Below are 25,022 nucleotides of genomic sequence, written 5' to 3'. Positions count from 1 at the left end.
TTATGAGCTCATTATTTCCACCCTTTTACTCTTCCACTTATTATACCATTGGTAAAACATCCTTTTTAATTGGTAAACTTCAAACTCTACCTCCTTCATATCACTAATATGCATAACTCTAAAGATCCTTACATCTTATCTACAAACTCTTAAGGATCTTTCTCAACCTTAGAACACATAAAAGTCAAGGAATTCAGCCTCATAAATTAACCAACCTTATTAACCTCAGATAATCTGATTATAGGGATAACATGATTGGGCTGATGAGATTATGATGCCATAATTTGAGCAAGTATGTGAATGGATTATCGAAACTCAAAATTTGAGACATCCATCTATGAAGACTAACTAGGGTTAATACCATCTTGAAGGGCTCTAAACAGGCTAGTAGGGGCTGGTGGGACCCTAAGTAGAGCAGTGAAGTTAGATTTAAAGGCCCAATATTGAGTGTACATTATGCGTGTATGACTAACCTCCTCAGCATTTCCTGATTTGGGATGGAGAGTCTAACATAATTTCTATGGCCATTAAATATTCATAGAGGCATAATCTAAAATATAAGAAGGTCAGGAGTTACAAAAAATTCATAGTAACTATATACTCTAGCCCAAAATAAAACACAAAGAAGGGAAACATTCCTAAATTTCATGTGACCTTCCTCTTTTATGTATGGTGTACAACACACCAACAAAATAGAACTCTACTTGACATAATATTGTAGATACCTAAAGACCATGAACTATGCTCTAATAACAAGATTGTCAGACCCAAACTGGGGCCTTGGTCGTGATGGGTAACTAAAGCCTGAGATGATCCCCTTAGCCTTACATAATAAGCATAATTTAATAAAAAAGTGGAGAAAGACAACACAGTTAAATTAAAAGTTCATTAAACCATAGATTTAAATGCATAAGTAAAAACCAAATCCAAAAAAATAGTAACCCAATACTTTCTACAAAGCCTCTATCCTTACAAAATCTAACAAGTCGGAACATGACCCCAACTATGCCAAAAGAAAAACAAAAAGTATGGGAATGGTAAAATGACTGAAAAGTAACAATCCCTTATGGATGAACCACTTTTCACCAGCTGTCCAGTAGAGGAAACAATTACCCTAACGCTGCACAAGTTCATAAGGAAAGGACAACGAACCTACATCTCGAAATGATGTAGCATCTAGAGTTGGTCAGTATGGTGAGTACTAGTATGTAACCTCAAGAAAGGATAAAACATTCATTTACCAAAATTAGTTAGAAAACACATATTCATCATCTATAATAATATTAAAGTAAGGGATAGGCGCCAAGGAACATAAAGACATGACCATTTAAAATTTAGTCCTAAACTATGTAACTTTTCACCGACCTCCAGTAATCCATGGGATATGTAGGTCTGGCACCCCCAACTGGTGGGGCCCTAATCTATGTTAGCTGCATGGATTGTGATTTAGGCTAAATTCACTAATAGTGAATAGCTAGCCTAAATATCACTGTATACTAGAGCACGAAGAAAGTATACAACGGTCATCCTCCATTTAGGAAAAGACCTCCCAACTTCAGCAAAATGCAGTTTCAAGTATTAGTCATAAGGACTACACCTTCTCAGTGAGTCTACACAATATACATTTAATGCTCAATTAAAATAATTTTCATAACCATTAATCCATTGAGTCTTTCATTAAGGCATTCCCATATTGGTATCGTCATACCAAGACATGCAAGCCATTCATATTATTTCATGCCATACCCATTAAAATATTTAGACTCAAAAAGTTCAAATCATAATTCATAATCGTATCCCCAAAGGAATTTCAAAAACCATTAAATCCTTTTTCCTATTATATATCCCACTACCTATAAATGATAAAATAAATATCACACAATTCTTACTTGAAAACAAAACTTAGAAAGGAGTTAGGGCTCATATCTTTATCATGCAAAAAATCATAAAAATTATGAAACCAAAATACCAAATTCACCCTTTTCATAAGTCATACTTTAGTTTACAAAACATCATATACACATGAAAAAATATTAAGACAAAGATAAATCAATATTAGTATTTTAAAACCAAATCCCTCAACCCCAGCTTTAAAACAACCATTAAAAGTATATGGTTAAAAATATATAATACAAAATAATGATAATTAAAGTAAAAGAGTGTTCAACATACCTTTTGATGAGAATGTCCCCAAAGAATAAAAGAAAGATAAGACCAAGCTTGAACCCTAGCCTTTTGCTTTCAAGTATTGCTTTGAAGTGTAGAATGACCTTTAGGGATGATTTCTATTTATTTAATGAATTAGGAATGTACTAAGTAAAGGATGGACAGTTTAATATGTATGAAAGGACCTAAATACTCATATTTAGAAATTAAAACAATATCCTATCAGTGAAATAGAGAGGGGGTCACAGTGCGAGCCCCAATACAGAGGGAAAGCCTAGTAGTGTGGAGCCTAATACTTGGTAGCACCCTCATAGTGTAGGGCTCACTACATAGTATGGCATTACCCCCTCGTGGGGTCCCTCGTGGTGTAAGACCATCAAATATTATATCTCTCATGATGTATGATGAGAGGTGATTTTACCCCTCATTCTCACTAAATATTCATGTATATTACCTTGTTATGAATGAATAAATGAGACATATTCGTGAGTAAATACACTAATATACACTCTTTGCAGGTATAGAGTTGAAAAGATAGAAAGATATGGATTGGACTTAAAATGATCAAAAAGGAGAAGGAAAAGTGCAGCTATAGACCTGAAATAGAAGAGCCTCAGGTACCGCGGTTGCGGCCTAGTTGGTGCGATCGCAGCTCAGCGAAAATATTTAGCCCTAGGGAAAAATTGGAAATTCACCTTGTTGATTCTAATTTTGACAAAAAGACTCAAACCCTAGCCCCATGTATCTATTTCATCTTCCCTAATTTTTAGGGTTTAGATCTTAACTCCATAGCCTCCATTTTTGGAGAAGAAAATATTGTGTAAATTTTGGGTGAAGAATACATTAGAGACTTTCTAAGTGGAAGATTTGCTCACTACCATTGTTGCTATTGTGGGAAAGCCAAGTTTAAAGTAACATTCACTTTAATCTTCAACAATTCATTTCAATGGAGATTATGCGTATATCTATGCTTATTTATCTTATGTGTAGCTAAATATCCCTCTTGGGGTTATGTGTGAATAGGATTTAAAGTGTATGTGGGTTGTTATTATTAGCATCTATTTGGTAATTCATGTTTATGGATTTTATCATGGCTACGCTAATTTGGTTGGGATTTGATGGGTGAAAGCTCATAATACCCACATGGGTTTGATGAGTGAAAGCTCCAAGCTCTAGAAAGCTCAAGGCCATCTTTGAAAGAATGGTTTTTGGTGAAGTATAGGAATTCATATCATCCTTGAAAGAGGGATGTAAAAACCAAAGTAATAATAGATAATTACGTGTGTAGTTTGCTAAATTTTCATTATCTTAGACATAAGGGTGAATGTGAGGAAAACTATCCATTGGTATCATACTAGAAATAGGGATGCCTCGATTGAGGTTGTGGTTACAAGCTGTTGAACACATCTATTAGGTATTCGAAAGAATCAATGGGTGAAAATTTGGTGTTTTTTCGAAAGACTAGCATCGAAATCTCTAACCAAGCCTACCCGTATTTGACTTACTAAATTGATGTTGATTACTAATCCCCATATATCACTCCCTTAGTAATACATAATCTCAAGATCCGTGCATAATTGTTAAACTCTAATTATTCATAGCCCCAAATTTATACTAAAAAAAACCAAAAAAAAAACATTAGTGTAGGAACCTATCTCCCTATTTCATCTTTTTGTACCATTTGTTTGAATTTGACTTGTATCTATCATTTTGAATTAATTTGATCCACACTCACATTGTTTCTCGTGGATTCAACCCCGACTCTAAAGTTGGGTAAATATATTAATGACAACCGCCTTGCACTTAATTTGATGTGTAAGTTGAGCGTTATTAACACACGACCTATTTTCACATCCTAAACCTCTCCCAACATGTTTGAACCCTTCCTAAAGTGTTTCACACTCAATTTAGGGGATACAAAAGTTTATTTTTAGCTTGATTTAGACTCCTAAACACCTGGGGTGTTACAAATTTTATGTCTCAAACTTATGAAGATGCATATCTATTCAGTTTGAAAAAAACCTAAACTTTAATCTCTTTAGCTGACCACCATGACCACCACTTTTGGTGGGGTACACCTACCGAAAAGCCCTAAACTAGTGCATGTTATTGAAAGATATAGTGAAATTCAGGAGTAATCATCCAATAAGCAAACTTATGCTAATTTAGTGAAGCCTAAGAATATTAACGTTAAAGAATATCTAGTACCGCCTAAACCAGTGGTAATATTGTAGGGTGAAACAAGTATAACATGGAAATTATGCAAAATAAGAAGCTTAATCATTTAAGAGAATTCACAAGATGCAATTATAGGTAAATTTTTATAGGGCAAACCAAATATAATGGAACTGCGGAAATCAATTCCAATTTAGTGTGGTATTAAAGGTGATTGCAATATAGATGTATTGGATTTAAAACACACTCTCATTAGATTATCTATATTGAAGGATGATGTTAATCTATTGTTAACAGTTGCATACAACATAAAAGGCAAAGATAGGTTTTGGCAGATGCGTAGCCTAAAGTGGGATCTTTGGTTTGAACCTGATATGGAAAAAAATAGTAAAGGTTGTATGGATCTCAATGCCTTATCTACTCCTAACTTCTCTGCTAAAAAGGATATATTTTTTATAGCCTCTATGGTATGAAAGCCATTAACAGTTGATATGGCGACAAAGAATCAAAAAAGACCAAGTTGTGTGAGGGGCAAAGTGGAAGTAGACTTTGTAGCAAAGTTGCCACAAAGCGTGAGAATAAATGAAGAAGATGATGTTACAGGGGAAATAAAGTTTAAGTGGATTCAAATTCAATATGACTATAGGTCAAAATACTGCACGGAATGTTGTTTACAAGGGCATGATAAAAATATATATTGGAATAAACATCCTAAATTATATGATGAAAAGATAGAGGAGAAAATGAAATACCTAATTCAATAGAGTGAAGTTGATAAAAAAAAATAAAGATGAAGATTTTAATAACAACCATAGAAGGAGAAATAATTACAAACAGCAGTGCCTTACTAGAAGAAACAAATACAAAAAGGATAAATATGGCAATATTATGGGAGAAATGAAAAAATAAGTACAGAAAGAAGTTTCTGTATCAAACACCTTTGATGCATTAGCTGCAGAAGAGGTTAATAATTATAATGAGAAGTAGGAAGAGGAAATAGATAGCCCCAAATCATAGTAGATGAGAAAAGAAAGCACAAAGTATAGGGTAACTAGCATCTTTGGACATAAAGTACCTAACAAAGAGAAAGTTGATGATTAGTAGCGAAGGAAACTACGCAAGCAGATTCAGAATAGATGAGATACTATAGAGCAGACATAGTCCTCACAGAATGATGAGTCAATATAATTGGCTGTGATTAGTATGCAGGGAACTAAAGAAGGAATAAAAGTGGTTGAAGATGTATTTTCACTAGCAGTACATACTGAAAATTAAATTGATTTTAGTAATAGGGATAAAATTTGTATAGATAAAAAAGATTTCGAGGACAACATAAAGAAAATTATCGTTGAAGGGAATGTTTCACTGAAGCAGATTGATAAGTTAAAAGCATCTCAAGGGATTCAAAGAAAGAAGGACAAAGGATCAATAGAAAGTTTAATACAGACTAAAAGTTCTTTAAAAATAAGTCTAGATGAATGCACTTGTTTGGAATATCAGATCAGTGAATACTCAAAAGGCATTCACTAGATTGATTAGACTTCAGAATAGACAATAATTTTACTTTATAGGTTTGATGGAACCCTTTCAGGACAATCACTCAATTGAGGAATATAGGAGAAAGTTAGGGATGCAGCATGCAGTGGTCAACACTTCAAGTAAAATTTGGGCTTTCATGGATATTATTGTTAATTACATAGTGATTAAGGATGAAGAACAACAGTTGACTATAAGGTTGGAGAATCTGGATACTGGTATTGCTTCTTCTGTTACCTTAGTATATGCTAAATGTTCTTAAAATGAGAGACTAAAGTTATGTGGGAGTCTTTGGAAGAATTGTCATAAACTATTCATGAGCCTTGGGTTGTAGGATGTATTTCAATGTTATTATAAATGAAGAAGTAAAATTGGTAGGTTTTCCTGTTATTGTGTCTGAAATAAAATATTTTAAGCATTGTATTAATATATGTAATTTTGAAGATCCAAGCTTTAAGGGAAGTAAGTATACATTGTGGAATGGGAGAACTTATGAAGAATGTATATTTAAAAGATTGGATTGAGTTTTGTGTAATAATAGAATGTGTGAGCTATTTTCTGTATTTGAAGTTGAGCATTTAATCAGAAGTGGCTCAGATCATACTCCATTGCAGCTCAACTTCAGTGCTGTAAAGGAACATATATCTAATACTTTTAGATTTCTAAATCTATCACTAAAGGAGAAAAGGTGTTTGAAAGTTATAAAGAGGAACTAGAAAATAGAAGTGCAAGGGAATCCTTTTTCTAATGTTCCATCATAAATTAAAGCAGGTTAAATCTGTTTTAGCTAAATGGAGTAGAGAAATTTTTGGGAATATATTTCAAGAAATTGCTACTTTAGAAGAAGTTATCAAAGTCAGGGAACAACAATTTGAAGTTTCACCTTTAGGAGCAAATAAATAAGCTTTGTTTAAAGCTCAGGCAGAGTTAAGTGTTCAACTAAGAAGGGAAGAAGAGTTATGAAAGCATAAAACTTGTTTGCAATAGTTTAGAGATAGAGAAAAAAATACCAAATTTTTTCATATAGTGGTTAAAGGCAGAAGAAGAAAATTGAATGTGGGGAGGATTTAGAATGATAAAGGTGAAAGGTTAGATGATCAAGAAGAGATTACTAAAGCTGCATCAATTTTTTTTTCAAAAATAGTTTTAAAAAGATGGAAGTAATGATGATTTTACATGCTTGAAGAAATGCCAACAGTGATCTCAAAAGAGCAGATGAGGAATTTAATAAAGTTCTAATGAGCTGTAGAAAGCAGTGATGGGTTTGAACTTTGATAGCACAGAAGGTACGGATGGAATGTCAGGAGCCTTTTATTAGGATTTTTAGGATATTATAGGGAATATGTTCATCTTATGTTAGTAGCTTTCTTTTATGGGTATGAATTACCAGGATTTGTAACTTATAAAAATTGGTACTTCTTTCTAAGAAGTTAGTAGTGAATACCTTTACAGATATGAGGCTAATTTATTTAAGTAATTTCGTAAATAAGATCTTTTCTAGAATCATTCATGAAAGAATAAAGGGTTTACTATCGGATATCATTTCATAAGAAAGGCTGGTTTGGTACAAGGGAGAAGCATTGCTGAGAATATATTAGTGCTTCAAGAAATTATTTCAAAAATAAGGAAGAGAGGTAAAGTACCTAATATGGTTATTAACCTAGATATGATGAAGGCTTATGATAGGGTGGATTGGTTTTATTTGACCAAAGTGTTGAGAAAAATAGGGTTTGGCGAAACTATTATTGATATGATATACAGGCTTATGGGCAATAACTGGTATTCTATTCTGATTAATGATCAGGCAAAGGGATTTTTTAGATCTTATAGGGGACTAAAATAAGGTGATCCCTTATCTCCTACTCTTTTCATAATAGTGGTTGAGCTAATGTCAAGAGCTTTGAAAGCATTAGCTAAAAAAAAAAGATTAAGTTGTTTAGGTTACCAAGGGGAAGTCCAAAGATTCACCATTTTGCCTTTTCAAATGACATGATCATATTATGCAAAGCTGATTTGATTACTCTTCCAGCATTTACAAGCATATTAGAGAGGTATGAAATAGTATCAGGAAAAAAGTGAACAGGGAGAAAAGTGCAATTTATTTGCATAAAGGAGATTCTCAAGGTGTAGCTGTTATGGCTGAGGTGGCTATATGTATCCTAAGGAAGGAATTTTTTTTTACCTACCTTGGATGTCTTATATTTCATATGAGGAAGAATAAATTATTCTATCAATCTATCATGAACAAAATAAGCACTAAATTGTAGGGATGGAAAGGTAAGATATTATCTTATAGAGGAAGAGCAGTTCTAATTAATCATATACTTCAAAGAATTCTTGTCCATTGCTTATTAGTTATGAACCTCCTTTGAATGTTATGAATACTATTCAAAAAAATTTTGTTCAATTTTCTGGAGTAGTCATATAGGAGATAAAAGTAGACACTGGGTAAAGTGGATTTCTTTATGTCTACCTAAAGAAGAAGGAGGGTTGGGTTTTATAAAAGTTTAAAATTTGTCTATGTCATTATTTTGTAAATTATGGTGGAATTTTTGGACTAAAAGGTGTATATGGAGTATATTCAAGCATAATAAGTATTGCAAAAACTATCATCCTAATGAAGTCATGTGAATGCAAGGAGCAGGGTCTCAGGTATGGAAGAAAATATTATAGGATAGAGATCTTATAGGATATCAGATTTTATGGCAGCTAAATGATGGAGAATCAGGTATGTGGTTTGATAACTGGGTAGGTTATGGAGAACTATACACTCTTAATCAGATGAGTAGAGAGTGGGACAACAGGTATCAGAGGGTGAAGGATGTAATAATAGATGAAAGGTGGAATGAACCTGCTATCTCAGTTGGTAAGTCAGGAGATTAAAGATCATATTATTGATAAAATATATCCACCAGTCAACTTAACATGAACTGATAGTCCCATTTGGATTATTTAATCTAAAGGCTCTTTTACTATTAAATTAGCACGGGAATACATCTGAAAAAAGGAAGAAAAAAGAAGTATTTTTAAGTACATCTAGGTAAAGGGATTACCATTTAAAATGGATTTTCTAATGTGGAGAATGTGGAAAGGAAAGGTGCCTATGGATAAAAATATGAGAAGATGGGGTTTACATTGACCTTCTAGGTGGTTATGTTGTACTAATCCAAATCAAGAAACCATTTCACATGTGTTTCAGAAAGGTCCACTAACTAACAGGACATGATCATATTTCTCTTCTTTTGCAGGTATTAACATACAGGGGATGAGATTCAGAGAGATTATAATAGCATGGTTGAATGTTGATAGCAGAAGGAGAGCAAAGATATATTATCAAGTTATCCCTAGCATGATTATTTGGGAGCTGTGGAAGATAAGGAACAGTATATAGCATGAAGGAAAGATTAGTTCATTGCAAAAAGTAATATTCAGTGTAAAAAAAAGCATTTGAATTTTTCTTAAATTTAGAAACCCAAGCAACAATTCCTAAAGCATTGCTGGAGATAGTGAAAGAGTTGGAGTCGAGGAGAGCTAAGCTGAAGATCACTAAAGTAATGTGGAAATTTCCTGAGGAATGATGGGTGAAATATAATACAGATAGAGCATCAAGAGGGAATCTTGGTATTAGCTACCATGCTTTTTTTTTAAGAAATGAGCAAGGTGATTTAATTTTCCCATAGGGATCTAGAATTGTAGATACTACTAGTACGGAGGCAGAAACAATGGCTTTCTTACAAGAAGCAACACGTTGCAGTATCAAGATATAACAAAGTAGTGATTCAAACTGATTCACTTTTTATTCAGAAGATTTTAATTAAGAAATGAAGATGCCCTTGGAATTTATTAGTTTTCATAGATCAAAAATGGGAATTACTTAAAAACACGTAGGTACAGGTTCAGTACATCATGAGAGAAGAAAAACAATTAGCTGATAAACTTACTAATCATGTAACAGAAAAGGAGATTTCACAATCACAATGTTCCAAAAATGGGAAATAATAGCCAAGAAGATTCTAAATAGTGATAAAATTCAATGTCCATACATAAGAGTGTAACCAGCAAAGGGGTGAAAAGGCTGAAAAAGCTACAGATATACTTGTCCATATGCAAGTATTTACATAACACAGTTTTATCAAATGTCATACATAGCTATTTATCCTATTCTAATGTAGCCAGCACAAAGGACTCACAGTGCAGGGGAGGGTTTATAAAATTGTGCAAGTTATACACCTATAGAGAAGAATACAATCCAACTACTTGCGGTTTCAATCATCTCTTCATCTCCCTGTCGGCCATAACTAAAAAAAAGAGGAGGTTACTTCATGCAATCAAAATAATAAAGCCAAATAGAAAACAAGTTTGCAACTTACTTGGATGTGTAGTTACTTTCAGGGATCAAAAAAATCAATGAAGCATCAAAAAGGTTTAACATTCCCAACAACCGGAGAGCACATCTAGGAAAAACAAAAATGAGGATAAATGAGCTGAAGAGGAGATTTATGGATACAAAACACTGAGGAAGATTCTTACTTCTGAAAGCTGATAGAGATGATTTCAACTTATTTACTAATGTTCCAAGGTAGAGAATTTATTACCTAGAACATTTTCAAGAGGAAACAATGGTTGAACACCGGCAAAGACAATACTTTCTTAGGTTTTGGAGGGATGTGGCGGATAAACTATGGATTAGGAAACCCTAAACATTTGGGTATATGTAATATACATAGGAAGGTCGGGTCATATTTTAGGATTAGATTTGGGCCTACTTTATTTATGTGTTTTGGTTTGCTATTTTTTCATAATTAGTTGGTCCATTTGTGTAAAAACTTCTGTTTATCTTTCCTTTTATCAATAAAATCCTAAATTAAATAAAAAAAATTATGAAGATGCATATGTGATCTTAGACAGGCTCACTAAAACTAATAAGGCTTAGCCTAATGGAGACAAAGAAGCTATAAGTGATACTTATTCAATTGGTATTTCTTCTAAACAACATAAAAGTAAGGAATAGTGTGACCAAGACAGGGTTTATATGTAAATATCAATGAACTTGATCATAAAACATTTGTTAGCAAGTGATGTTGAAAAGGTGAATGATATAGGTTCACAAGGTAAATAAGTTGAATCAGACTCTAAGGATGAGGATTATTATCTTAATACTAGATGAGCGGTCTCTGGGCCAATGCTCATGGAAACCAAGGGTTGAACTATCAAATGCATAATTCGTATGATAGGGGCTATTTTTAAATATAGAGATCATGGGAATTAGAAGACCAAGAATGATAGAAGTGGTCCATATATTCCTTCTTGAAATTGTGATTGAACTAGTAATGATTTAGGGAGTTCGAGGATGGACAATATGTTGGCTAAGGTGTTGCAAAGATTCAAATCTATTGATATCAATATTGATAAAAAGAATAACAAAATCTCTAATATCATCTAACTGGTGGATTCATACTTTACCTCCACGAAGTAGTTAGAGTATCAAATGGGTTAGATGTACGCAGTTCCAAATCAGATAAAAAATGGTACACTACCTAAAGACACTATTCACTTCAAGAAATGATAGCTAATACATGGCTTCCATAACCCAAAGCAAGGAATATTGCCAAAATTGGTACCCATTATTGATGAGCATGAGGAGAATATGGACTATAATTCTGGAATTATAGTTTATGATGATATTGAACACAAAGTCCTAGATAACTCTGAAAATACAATGATTTTTTATGACAATAATGGCAACGCTGAGAAATTTACAAGTGTAAAAGATTGGACTTCTTAGGTCATAACAAAGAAAGAGGAGGTTGCAAAGCTTTTAACTTAAATTTCTAGAACTTCATCTCTATATTCCTTAGTAGATGAAAAATAAAGTTGAAGAAGGAAAGTTCCACAAGTTTATTTCTATGTTGAAGTAGCTGTCAGTAAATATTCTATTGGTTGAGATTGTAGAGTGAACATGGTTATGCCAAGTTCACGAAGGACTTAGTCACCAATAATATAATAGTCAATTTTGAACCTGTTGATAATGTACATCATTATAGTGAAATTGCTTCACACTCCTAGGTTCAAAAGAAGAAGGATCCTAGTGCGTTTACTATCCCATTACTATAGGTGCATTCAACTTTGCCAAGGAACTGTGTGATCTTTGTACTAGCATTAACTTGATTTTGCTTTCTATTTATTAACATTTGGGTATGGGATCCCCTAATATAATGATAATACAACTATTAATGGCTAACTATTGGGTTGAAAGACTTGTGGGCATTTATGTGATGCACTAGTAAAGGTGGAATGCTTTATCTTTCCTGCTAACTTTGTGATGATGGATAGAAAAGTAGTTATTGAAGTTGAAATAATCTTAGAAAGACCCTTCTAAGCTATAGAGAGAGACTTGGATGATATAGAGAGCACTAAACTAAAGTTTATTTTGAACAATAATCGAGGGATGTGGATATTTTACCCATGACTAATATTATTGATGATGGGGTATATAAGGTGTCCATTAAAAAAAATTGCAGTTTAAATTTTAGATATAGTGATGATGAACTTTGATAGTGATGACATGAATGTTTACAAAAAGACATTGAAGGACTATGTTGGGATAGGGTACTATTCTTATTCCCCAAAGAATTTAGGCTTGGACTTGAAAATTAGACATAATCATCCAACTAAGCCTTTAATTGAAGAACCACTAGTGTTGGAGCTAAAGATTTTTCCTGGTCATTTACGATATGCATTATCGGATTGAATAACTTATTACTTGATATTGTCGTGACTAATTTGGTTGAGTGGTGATTGAGGACTTGTGTCAGTGATGTGATGGTTTAAAAGGGCAATTACATCGACTTTTACTGACATTATTAAGATCTCTCCAATGATTACCACTTATAAAATTCAGCTAGAGGCATATGTTATTCCAAGCATAGAGCATTAACATACTTAATCCATAAATACAAGATGTGGTGAAGAATAAGATTATTAAGTGGTTAGATGTAGGGATAATATATCCTATCTCAAACAAAATATGTGTGAATCTCGTGCAATGTGTTCCCCAAACAAAAAATTATGATTGTATTACCAAACAAGATATATGAGTTTATCCCACTTCAGCCAGTCACAGGCTGGTGTATATGTATGGATTACCAATAATTGATCTCTTAGGCATTAAAAGATCATTTTCCAATGTCGTTCATAGATCAGTTGGTGAATAAAGTAGCAGCCAGAGGTTGGTAATATTTCTTGGATGGTTACTATAGGTATAACTAGATTTCTATTACACTTGAAGATCAAGAGAAAAGTACCTTCATATGCATTCATGAAACATTTTCATTCAACTGCATGACCTTTGGTTTATGCAATGCACCTGCCACTTTCCAAATGTGTATGATGTTTATTTTTTTTGATATAGTGGAGAAAACCATGAAAGTGTTTATGGATAATTTTTCTGTGGTAGGAGATGTTTTTGAAAATTGTTTGTCCAACCTTGGTAAAGTCTTATAGAGATGCGAGAAAACAAACATGGTATTGAATTGGGAGAAATTCCACTTTATGGTGAAGGAAGGCATTGTGTTAGGACATAAAATATCTGAAAGAGGTATTGAGATCGACCAAGAAAACATCAAATTCATTGAGAAATTACCTTAACCAATCTCGGTAAAAAGGGTTTGTAGTTTTCTTAGCCATGAAAATATTTAGTGAAGATTTAGAAAAGACTTCTCTAAAATTGCTAATCGAATTTGTAAATTGTTGGAGAATGATGTTAATTTTCTATTCATTGAGGATTGTTTGAAGGAATTTGAGTGCCTAAAGGAAAACTTGACTAGCACTCCTATTGTTGTTGCTCCAGACTGGTCCAAACTATTTAAAGTTATGTGTAATGCAATTGTTGTGGCACTTGGTATTGTATTGGCCAGAAGAGGAAGAAGACCTTTCACCCAATCTATTATGCTATCAAGGCATTGAATGGAGACAAAAGAACCATACTATACTGAGTAAGAATGGCTTACAATTATATACTATGTCTTTGATAATTTCCAGGCATATGCTTTTAGAACAAGATTTGTGGTGCACAAATCATGTTGCCTTGACATACCTCATAGTAAACAAGAATGAAAAACCATAGTTTATCAAATAGGTGCTCTGACATTATGAATTTAACTTGTAAGTCACAGATCTTGAAGATTACGAGAATCGGGTTGCTAATCATTTGTCTAGACTTGAGGATGAGAGAAAAGTAAAGAATGAGATAGGGATTGATGACTCTTTCCCAAATAAGCATATATTAGTTGTTTCTTATGATCTTGTACCTTGGTTTGTTGGTATTGCTAACTATCTTATTAGGTACATGATGTTCGAAGTCCTGAACTTTCATCAAAGATATAAATTTTTGCATGATGTAAAGAATTACTTATGGTATGAACTATATATGTTCAAGGTTTGTATTGATAACTGTCACGACTCGAAACTACCCCCTAGTTGTAACACAGTTCTTAGAACCATAAGCGATACAAAGTTAACCCATAGTTCTAGAATAATGCTTGAGCAACTAATCAAAACATATATAAAAACTAAATTGACTGAGCGGAAGCATAGTCATGAGAAAAGTTTGTCAAAAAATAAGGGAACTTACTAATACGGTCTAACCGGGTTCTGAAGTTAGATATCTAACATGATACTAGTTTTTGAATATGGATATTTGTTATGGTTGGTACTAATTGGACTAGGAGAAAGGACTCACTGAGTTTACACATAGAATGAATTAAAATAAAAAACCCCATGGGATAGGTATATATATGAAACTTAGGCTAGTAAGACTAGATGAAAAGATATGAAACTACATGAGCTTGTCTTTCTGATCGCTAAACTGATTTGTTGGCTATACAAATAGACTCATACAAAGAGTTTTACAATTCAACTTAAGAATTCCCGGGATAAACATATATGTAGAACTATCAAGTGATAGATAATGACCTAAATTGTCTAAGAGTTTCTAAGGGATATATGTTACCTTCAATGCTCTTTGTCAGCGGTTTTTATAACATTAAAGAAGGAAGAATTTGGGGCATAATCTGAGTGAGATATCTAAATAAGTATTATAACATGGTTTGAGCAACCAATAAGGGATGTGAACCGATGCAATGACAAAGTAACTAAACATGTAACTAGCCAATATGTTCTAAATAAACTAATAACAAAATCATGCAAGCACAGACTTTAAACTGTGGGAGATACTATAATTTAACATATAATCATGTGAGCTAAACATGGAGTTCTGATCTGAAGTGGTCTTATACACTTTTGTATCATTATTCTAGCTTATTTTGCCTTATTTTGAGAGTAATTTAAGTGTTTAACGTGTTCATATTAATATAAATAAGCATTTAAGTGCCCAAGTGCGTGATTACAATGTCCAAAGTATTTTTCAAACAAGCTTGTGCTTAATTGAGTAATTTAGAGTTCAACCCGGAAAACTAGTTTTACTAGCTGGAGTTAGGTGAGTGTCTAGTTGATTCCGGTGGATTCTAATGTGTTTAATTTGTTCTAATATTTTAATTATGTAATTATAAGTGGAATAACTTATTTATAATATGCAAAACTTAATTTGATTAAGTCAAGAGTCGGAATAATGAGTGGAAGATCATTGAGAATTTATCTTATCTTAGCTATTGTTTTGATTTGTCATTGAAAATATTGTGTTATTTTGATATTTAATTTGTGGTGTATGATATTTTAGGAGGCTTGGTGTACTAAATACGGTGATATATTGATGATAAAAAGGTTCGTAATTTATTGAAAATACACTACAAAAGGTACGGACAAAGGATAGGACATTTCACACTTAACCAAATTTTTGAATGAAAATTTTAGTGAAACTATACAAAGTTAATGCGTCACATCGATGTACCAACGCGTTGAGCGATGCATCGCTTTGATAAAAATGTGCCTGGTCAACTTTAAAGCAGCCGACACAGCTGGAGCACTTCCTATTTTCAATATAATTAGGCATATATGGAACACAAATTAAGGAATGATATAGGATGCTAGTGAAATCTGCTCTTGGATCCGTGCTGCTTTAATCTTAATCCTAATAAAATTTGGTTTATTTTATTATAAAGTGGACAAGACCTGGACAGCTGGTAGAGTATTGGACAATAAAAATACAACTACTGAACACACAATGGTACGACCACACGGATTGGAGAAAATTTGAGGAGACGGTTACACGGTTAATTAGTTTTTTTTTAATTTGTATTTTTTTTATTTTTTTGGTCTTTAATTTTTCATATCATGAATTTAAATATTTGAATCGTGATTATGAATATTAATGGCTAAAAACCTCCTTCCGGGGTTAAAGCCAAGAATATGAGTACTATTATTTTGGATAAATTTTGCTTATTATATTTGGTTGTTTGTTTATTCTTGTTTTAATTATTTTATGGATTGATCACCCATAAAATACATATATTGTTGACCTTTTGATCTTGGAAGAGGGAATAAGGAGATAGAACATGGGAATAAACAAAGTATGAGTTTTTATTTTTTTATAAAATAAAGAATTAAACCTAGCGTCTAGGACATGGATGTACTTAGATACCTTACTTGATTCATATGTAGGATGATAGCTTTAGTTAACCTAATTAAATTTTTATATCCCCGCTCAACGGTGTAGTTGTAATGTCCAAATTAGGTAAAAGATTATAGGTTGGGAAACCATGATCATGCAATTAATCCTACGAATCACCAACCAAGATAAGCAAATTAACGGATGAAATTTAATAACATAGTATATTTATTTGAAGTGCTTTAACCCTGGGCTTTTCTCCATTGATTGTTCCAAGAATTTATTTTCCTGCATTATTTATTTTTATTTTTTTATTTACAATGATTGAAAATTCTCTTTTTGGTTACTTTGACATTAAATTAATCTAAACGGTGAACTAAAATTAAATCATTGTTAAATCAAGTCTCTGTGAAATCGATATTCGGCTTTCTTGAAGGCCACTATATTACTTGGTAGACCACGTACACTTGCGTGTTGCACTGTCAAGTTTTTGGCGCCATTGCCGGGGACTTGTATTTTGGCAGTTGTTTGTTTTAGTTTTACTTTTAGATTTATTTGGTGTTTTTACGCTTGGTCTTGGTTTTATTTTTACAGGAAACATGTTTTCAAAGTAGAAAGCTAGCAAGGGATCATGACTTGGTTGAGCCAAGTTTCGAACCTGAGCAACTTTACCATTAACGAAGGTGAAAAGCAATCCTTCTCCCTAGAATTCCTCTACTCTAAGAAGACCAAGATAACACTGTTCTTATGGTTGCAGAACAACAAGCAGCTGGTAGGAAGGTTAGGGAAGTGGCACTCCCACTTCCAACGAACTTGACTTCCATAATTCAAAGACCGGCAGCTAGGGGAATTTTGAGTTGAAATATAATATGGTGCAATTTTTTATTAGCAGTGGACAGTTTGCAGGGCTTTCACACGAGGATCCATAAGTCCAATTGCAGACCTTCATTGAGCTTACAGATACATTCACTTCAACCAGGGTGACTTCAACTATGTGAGGCTGACACTCTTCCCCTATTCACTTATTGGGAAAGCTAAAAGGTGGTTGAATACAGAGTTGGCCAGTTCAATCACAACATGGGATGACTTAGCCTGAAGGTTTCTCATCAGATTTTTTCCATCAGGTAAGACTGCGAGACTTTGTAGTGAAATAGTGAGCTTCAAAAAAAAGCGTGATGAAAATCTCTATCATGCTTGGGAATGCTTCAAGGCCCTTCTTCAGGATTGTCCACACCACCAAGAGTCGAATGAAGTACTTGTTCATACTTTTATAGAAGCTCTTGATCATAATACAAAGATTTTTCTAGATTCAGTCGCAGGTGGTCAAGCATTGGAGCTAACTTATGATGAGTTGTACACATTGTTGAACCGCATAGCATAAGGAAATCTAGAGTGGCATTCAGATTTTAAAAGTGCCACTAAAAAAATTATGGGAGTATTGGAGGTGGACCAATTAACAACCCTATCAACTCAGGTTTATAAATTACAGAATTTGATCAACACAACATTCAGCAGCATGAAGTTGGGAGTAACACAACCTGCAGCCAAAGTCAATGCCATCCAACAATCTTCAGGTTGGTGTGAAGTATGCAAAAATAGTGGTCATGTGGCTACCATATGTGCTTTAAAATCGGTATTAGTCATGTATGTAGGAAATGCTCAAAGGCCAAATTATGGTAATTCCTTCAACATGAAGTTAAAAAATCAGCCACATAATCAGTCATGAAACACTCCATAGCCAAAGGCCCAATCGAATCATTCTATGAGCAACACGAAAGAGATGTTGAAATAAATCTTAGCAGAATTACAGAATTAGAAAGTGGCTTAGAGGAATTTAGAATTGTAGGTTGGGCAGATACAATAAACATTAAATACCCGTACTCAAGGTGGTCTGTCCGCTGATAAAAAAAATCCAAAGCAAGTCATGGCAATTACTTTGAGAAGTGGTAAGGAGCTTGAAGGAGAACCTCCAAAGACAACTAAAAAGGTAGATGTTGATGTGATCACCCAACTGGTAAATGACAAATTTGCTAAAAATTGAAATAAGTTTGAGTACTTGAATAGAAAAGTTGCTGACCCAGAAGTAAAGAAGTAGTTGCCACTACCTTTCCCTCAAAGCAAATAAAAGTGAAGGAGTATGCGCTGTTCAAAAAATTCATTGATACATTTAAAGAGCTCCATATTAACTTACCATTGCTAGATGTTTTGCAGAGTATGCCAAGTATGTAAAGTACTTGAGGGATGTGGTGGTGAAGAAGGTGAAACTGTAAGATGTGGGAGCTATAACACACACTGGAGAGTATAGTGTGGTAATAACACAGAAAATCCCCAAGAAATTGAAAGATCAAGGGAGGTTTGCTATCCCTATTCAAATTGGGAGAAAAGACGTTCATGCAATAAGTGACTTAGGGGCAAGCATAAATTTAATGCCCTTATCATTGTTTAGAAAATTGGGCTTGGGAGAGCCAAAAGCGACATGAGTGGTGATGCAGCTAGAAGACGAATCTATAGCATATCCGGATGGAATCATTGAGGATGTGCTCATTAAGGTTAGTAAATTTATTATTCCTGCTGACTTTTTTGTTCTTGATTTTGTGGTAGATGAATAGGTACCAATTATTTTGAGGCGTCCATTCTTAGCAATCAGAGAGGTTTTGATTGAAGTTAAAGAAGGCACCTTCAAGATGAGGGTAGATAATGAAGAGGTGGTATTTGATGTTTATAAGGCCCCCATTAAAAATCCCTTATATAACGATTTATGCATGATCAATGTGTTGGAAAGAGATAAGTATGGGGTGCCTAAGCCACTAAAAACCTCTTCCAAATACCTGATTGAGCGGCGTAAGATGAAACCACCAATTTCGAACATGTTAAAATGTAAAAGAGGTTTGAAACGAATGAAGAAACCAATCCTAAAAGGGAGTTAAAAGGTGAAGGAATATGGTTGAGTTGATATGGGTCGTGCCGCGACACTAAATTGGGCACTTCTTGGGAGGAAATCCAAGGTAAGTAGGTTTTATTTTTAGTTTTTAGTTTTTATTCCACGTAGTTGGTTGAGTCACGGGCTATTGGGAAGTTTGAGTACCATAAACTTGAGCTTGAAGCATGGCAAAGACAAAGTGTGGGGTCCCATGGATCTTCTTTATGTGTGAAGATGCTGCTAGTTAGGTCTAGAGGCCTCATGGAGTATTTCTATCTTTTACTTTTAAATTCACTTTGGGGACAAAGTAGATTTTTAAGTGTGGGGTGGGGAAATTCTCAATTTTTGGCTCAATTTAAAAAAATTTAGGTTAGGAATAAGTGAGATATCCTTATTGGTGCTATTTTCTTATTATATTATGCAAGTGGGTTTGTTGGTAAAAGCATTTTGATTGAGTGAATTACTATTTTTGAGACTCTTAGGCTCATGTTTATGACTCTTGTACATGTTGGCTTAAATTTGAATTAATGTTATTATTTGGTTGGGAGTCTATGATGATCCTATTGAGTTGAGCATATGTCATGTGTGGTGTGAGATTTTTGTTTTTTTCTTATTGCATACGATGTCTAGAACTTTTTCAATGTGTGTGGGAAGCGAAATAAAGAACGTGAGTTTAGAAGATGATATAGTCATTTTTTTGACAGCCTTATTTTATACCTTCTATTTGTCCTACCATTGTGTATTATCCTAGTTAATCCCCATTGAGCCTTTAGCTTTTTCTTTGAAAACCTCATAAGTAGCCTAATCTCTTCTTTGATAGATCATAATTTGATCCAAAAATCTCCTAAGTACTTTAATGAAATTTTGAATTAGTAAGGAGTTCGAGAAATTGAAGAAGAAAAAAAAGATATTGATGCCCCAAGGTAATGGTTATTGGTGTATAGTTGATGTCTGGTAGATGATTGTGATATAATTTATGTTAAAAATATTGTCATGATTGTGAAAAACAGAGAAAAATTAATTCTTGTGGTAGTAAACTATGTGTCCACCAAGTGTTTGTGAAAATACCTAAAAGAGATAGGGCAAAAATTAAAGAATGGGGTAGACAAAATAGTGTAATTTGGTTGTTGGAGATTGATTAATGTAGTGTATTAAAGCTCTTAGAGAGGTTAGTCACTATTCCTAAATAGTTTCTACCCGTCTTTTAGCCTACATTACAATTTGGAAAAGTCCTAATTAATCTTAATTTTTACATTCGACTATTAGTGGAACATTACACTAAGGGCAAGCCTATGGTTCATTATGTGTTACTTCTGAATTCTTTGTGAGAGTGAGCGTAATTTGATTCTTGTACCCATCATGTTATGAATTGCTTGATTGTGAGTGAATATGGGTAACTCTCTTGTTATGAGGGCACATATTTGATGAAAATGAGTGATTTGTATGATGTCTTTGATTGAATGATAAACATGAGTTTGCCACTTAGATGAGTCACTTCTTGAGGTTTGGATGTTTTGTAGTAGTGTTCTTTAACTTTCAATTGTGTAAATAACGTGCTTTGTGTAGAAACTTGCATTCCGTGTAGTCATTATAGTACTAGCTTGAGTGTCTTGCATTTAGTAAAAGTGTAGCGTCATCTCAAATTTTTATGCTTAGAGTAAAGAGTTGTTCGAGGACGAATAAGAATTTAAGTATGGGGTGATGATCTGAGGTGGTCTTATATACTTTTGTATCATTATTCTAACTTATTTTGTCTTGTTTTGAGAGTAATTTGAGTGCTTAACGTGTTCATATTGATATAAATAAGCATTTAAGTGCCCAAGTGCATGATTACAATGTTCAAATTATTTTTCAAACAAGTTTGTGCTTAATTGAGTAATTTAGAGTTCAACCCGAAAAATTAATTTTACTAGCTTGAGTTAGGTATGTATCTAGTTGATTTCGGTGGATTCTAATGTGTTTAGTTTATTCCAAATATTTTAATGGTGTAGTTATAAGTGGAATAACTTGTTTATAATGTAGAAAATTTGATTAAGTCAAGAGTTGAAATAATAAGTGAAAGATCATTGAGAATTTGTCTTATCTTAGCTATTGTTTTGATTTGTTATTGAGAATATTATGATGTTTTGATCTTTAATTTGTGGTATATGATATTTTAGGAGGCTTGGTAAACTAAATACAGTGATATATTGATAACAAAAGGCTCGAAATTCATTGAAAATACACTATAAAAGTCATGAGCATAGGACAAGACGTTTCATACTTAACCAAATTTTTAAACACAAATTCTAATGAAACGACAAAAGTCAATGTGTCGCATCGATATGCCAACGCGTTGAACGACGCGTCCCGTCGATAAAAATGTGCCTGGTCAACTTTAAAGCTGCCGACACAGCTGGAGCATTTCCTATTTTCCATATAATTAGGCATATATGGCATATAAATTAAGGAATGATATAGGATGCTAGTGGAATCTGCTCTTGGATCCGTGCAGCATTAATCTTAATCCTATTAAAATTTGGTTTATTTTATTATAAAGTGGACAAAACCTGGACAGCTGGTAGAGGACTGGACAATAAAAATACAACTACTGGACACGCATTGGTACCACCACACGGATTGGAGAAAAATTGAGGAGTTGGTTACACGGTTAATTAGGTTTTTATTTTATTTTTAGTTTTTAATTTTTTATATCATGTATTTAAATATTTGGATTGTGATTATGAATATTGGTAATTAAAAACCTCCTTCTAGGGTTAAAGCCAAGACATGAGTACTATTATTTTAGATTAACTTTTGATTAATTTTACTTATCATATTTGATTGTTTGTTTATTTTTGTTTTAATACCTTTTGATCTCGGGAGAGGGAATAGAGAGATTGAACATGGAATAAATAAAGTTTGGGTTTTTATTCTTTTATAAAATAAAAAATTAAACTTAGCATCTAGAACAGAGATATATTTAGATGCTTTACTTGATTCATACATAGGATGATAACTTTAATTAGCTTAATTGGATTATTACATCCCCGCTCGACGATGCAGTTGTAATGTCCAAATTAGGCAAAAGATTATAGATTGGGAAACCATGATCGTGCAATTAACCCTGCGAATCAACAACCAAGATAAGCAAATTAACGGATGAAATTCAATAACATAGTATGATTGTTCGAAGTGCTTTAACCATGGGCTTTTCTCCATTGATTGTTCCAAGAATTTATTTTTTTGCATTATTTATTTTTATTTTTTTTATTTACAATAATTGAAAATTCTCTTTTTGGTTACTTTTGCACTAAATTAATCTAGACGGTGAACTAAAATTAAATCGTTGTTAAATCAAGTCTCTGCGGGATTGATATTCGGCTTTCTTGAAGGCCACTATATTACTTGGTAGAGCACTTACATTTGCGTGTGCACTTGGGCGCTGTCAAGTTCGATGTATAATCCCTATCAAAAAGGGCCCAATATACCTTACCAGGTATAAAGGCTGATCTGACGTGGTACCACTGGTCTGATAGGTGACCCTTTAGAACATATAGTGGTGTTGCAGTTTTTGGGACTTAGGTACTTCTACTAAAGGTCTCAGCCTAACTATTAGGTGAGCCTTTATCTGTGCGTCTGCTTGGTGCTAAGTACTGTTACCAATTGAACCTAAACTGATAAACTAAATATCTCAATAAAACTAAAGTCATGAGGTTAAAAGACAAGTTCTTTGTTCGAAATCATTCTAAATCATGAAAACTGAAGGACTGAGTTTTTAGCTGGTAATGCATGATATCCTAGGTCATCGGGTGTTCATAACTCGCCATTTCTGAAGAATGCAACTAAATATATCAATTTAATACTAAAAAAAAGAAATTTCATAGCCCAAGCCAAAATACTGAATATCAATACACCGAGGAGCCATAAAATGATAAGTCTGTAAGGATAATGAATTTCATGAGAACACATGGCTTGTCAACTAATGTAGACTGAAATTCACTAAGTCGTGCATAATTCATTTCGAAAGAGATTGAAATATATAAAACATGCATAATCTATCACATATTAAAATAACTTAGTTAAACTATGAAAATCATGAATAATTACATTGAATGAGATTATAATAATAAAATAACATGATAGAATCAAATTTTTAAGAATTTAGAATAATTGAGTATTAACCCTAGATCATGAGTTCATAGAGATTATAAATAAAATTCATATTTTAAAACTAGATTTTGGGCATAAGGGTGACCATATACCTGCACAAATAAAATATTAGATTGAAGCCTTGGGAATCAGGCTTAGTAAAAACCCCTTGGTTTAGGCTTGCTTGAGAGTTGAATCGCTTGATTTTCTAACTTATAATGAAATTGAGAAAAATAATAAGATATTTGAGGTGATTAAATAGACTTGTACCTCTTATAATAGGTGAAGTTATGTAGTTTTGTGGTTAAAAGAGTGGGAAAAGACCAAACAACTCTTTTAAAATCGTCTAAAAAGATTTTGGTATTAGTCTCGATGACTTTCATGATGACCCGTAGGGTCTGGGGATGAGTCATGGCCTGAGTAGTCGTCGGACTCATTTTTCACTTTCCTCTACAGTTACCACGAGTCACCCTATGACTCTTAGGGTCTGATGATGCCTTATTGTATCTGAGTAATAGTGAGTAACAACTTCAGTAAGGCTCTAGTAAAAGGGTCATAACTTTTACTTGGACATCGGATTAAGGCAAAGGTAGATGCATTAGAAATCTAATTTAAATATTTATCATTTGGTGGGTTTTGAGCCCCAAAACACTTCAGAATCTAGGAGTTATGCTCACTTGAAATTGACTATATCAAGTTACTTCACGAGAAATCAATTAATAAGGGAGGTTTTGACTTTTGTTTGAATCCAAAGTTCTAAAGAATCATTTGGGATCCAATTTTAGGGGTTTATTATTCTTTTTCTTATTGATTTTGTGGTTGAGCAATTATTTATTATTGATTTTAGGATTTTGAAATTTTTTCTAGGGTTTTGGCACTTACTTATTATCAATTTTAATTTTTTTTGTGAGAGAGACGCGTGCTGTCTTGAGTAATAGTACACATCTCTTAAAGATTTTTTGGAACTGGATTAGGTAATGAGTGGGGTAGTGGGTTTTAAATTAAGGTGGATTAATTATTTGGGGGTATAAAATAAATAAAAATAAGTAAATGTCTCAGATTGCAACAAGTGGCATAACGTTAGTCTGAAGGGTATATACATATCAAATCATTAACAGGAGGGGTATATTTGTATCCAAATAATGATAAAGATTATATATGTACCATTTATCAAGGTTTGGGTGTATATTTATACCTTTTTTGAAAACTAAATAATGCAACTTGTATGTGCATTCACTCCCATAAGCTGATCACTGTTCACAACGTTCATCTTATTCTGTAAGTCAAACTAAAGCATAAATAGAATAAGCCCCAGAAACAAAATAACAACTTAAAAGGATAATATTGTAACACCCCACATTTTGGACTAGAATGAAAATCCGTCATTCATATGCGTAGATATTCCAAAAGCCTCAAATTATATGTAAATTTAGTGTGTTAATCAATTATGTAGTGTGAGAATCTATTTGAGCATGAATTAAGATCATAGAGGTCCCCTAACTCAAGGACAAGTTGAAAGCTTTCCTATCG

General features: G+C 33.3%; 1 long non-coding RNA gene across 1 annotated transcript; it reads right to left on the bottom strand.

The window, feature by feature from the left end:
- Nucleotides 1-9,868: 9,868 nt before the first annotated feature.
- Nucleotides 9,869-10,630, bottom strand: LOC107872413. Its single transcript, XR_001674828.2, has 3 exons — nucleotides 10,473-10,630; nucleotides 10,248-10,331; nucleotides 9,869-10,175 (listed from the first exon to the last, which is right to left on the bottom strand). It is a non-coding gene; the product is annotated as an uncharacterized LOC107872413 (long non-coding RNA).
- Nucleotides 10,631-25,022: the final 14,392 nt, after the last annotated feature.

The sequence above is a fragment of the Capsicum annuum genome, chromosome 5 (genome assembly GCF_002878395.1).
Source record: "Capsicum annuum cultivar UCD-10X-F1 chromosome 5, UCD10Xv1.1, whole genome shotgun sequence".
NCBI classification, from domain to species: domain Eukaryota; kingdom Viridiplantae; phylum Streptophyta; class Magnoliopsida; order Solanales; family Solanaceae; genus Capsicum; species Capsicum annuum.
The sequence above is the reverse complement of the archived record's forward strand: the minus strand, read 5'-3'. Positions and strand labels throughout refer to the sequence as shown.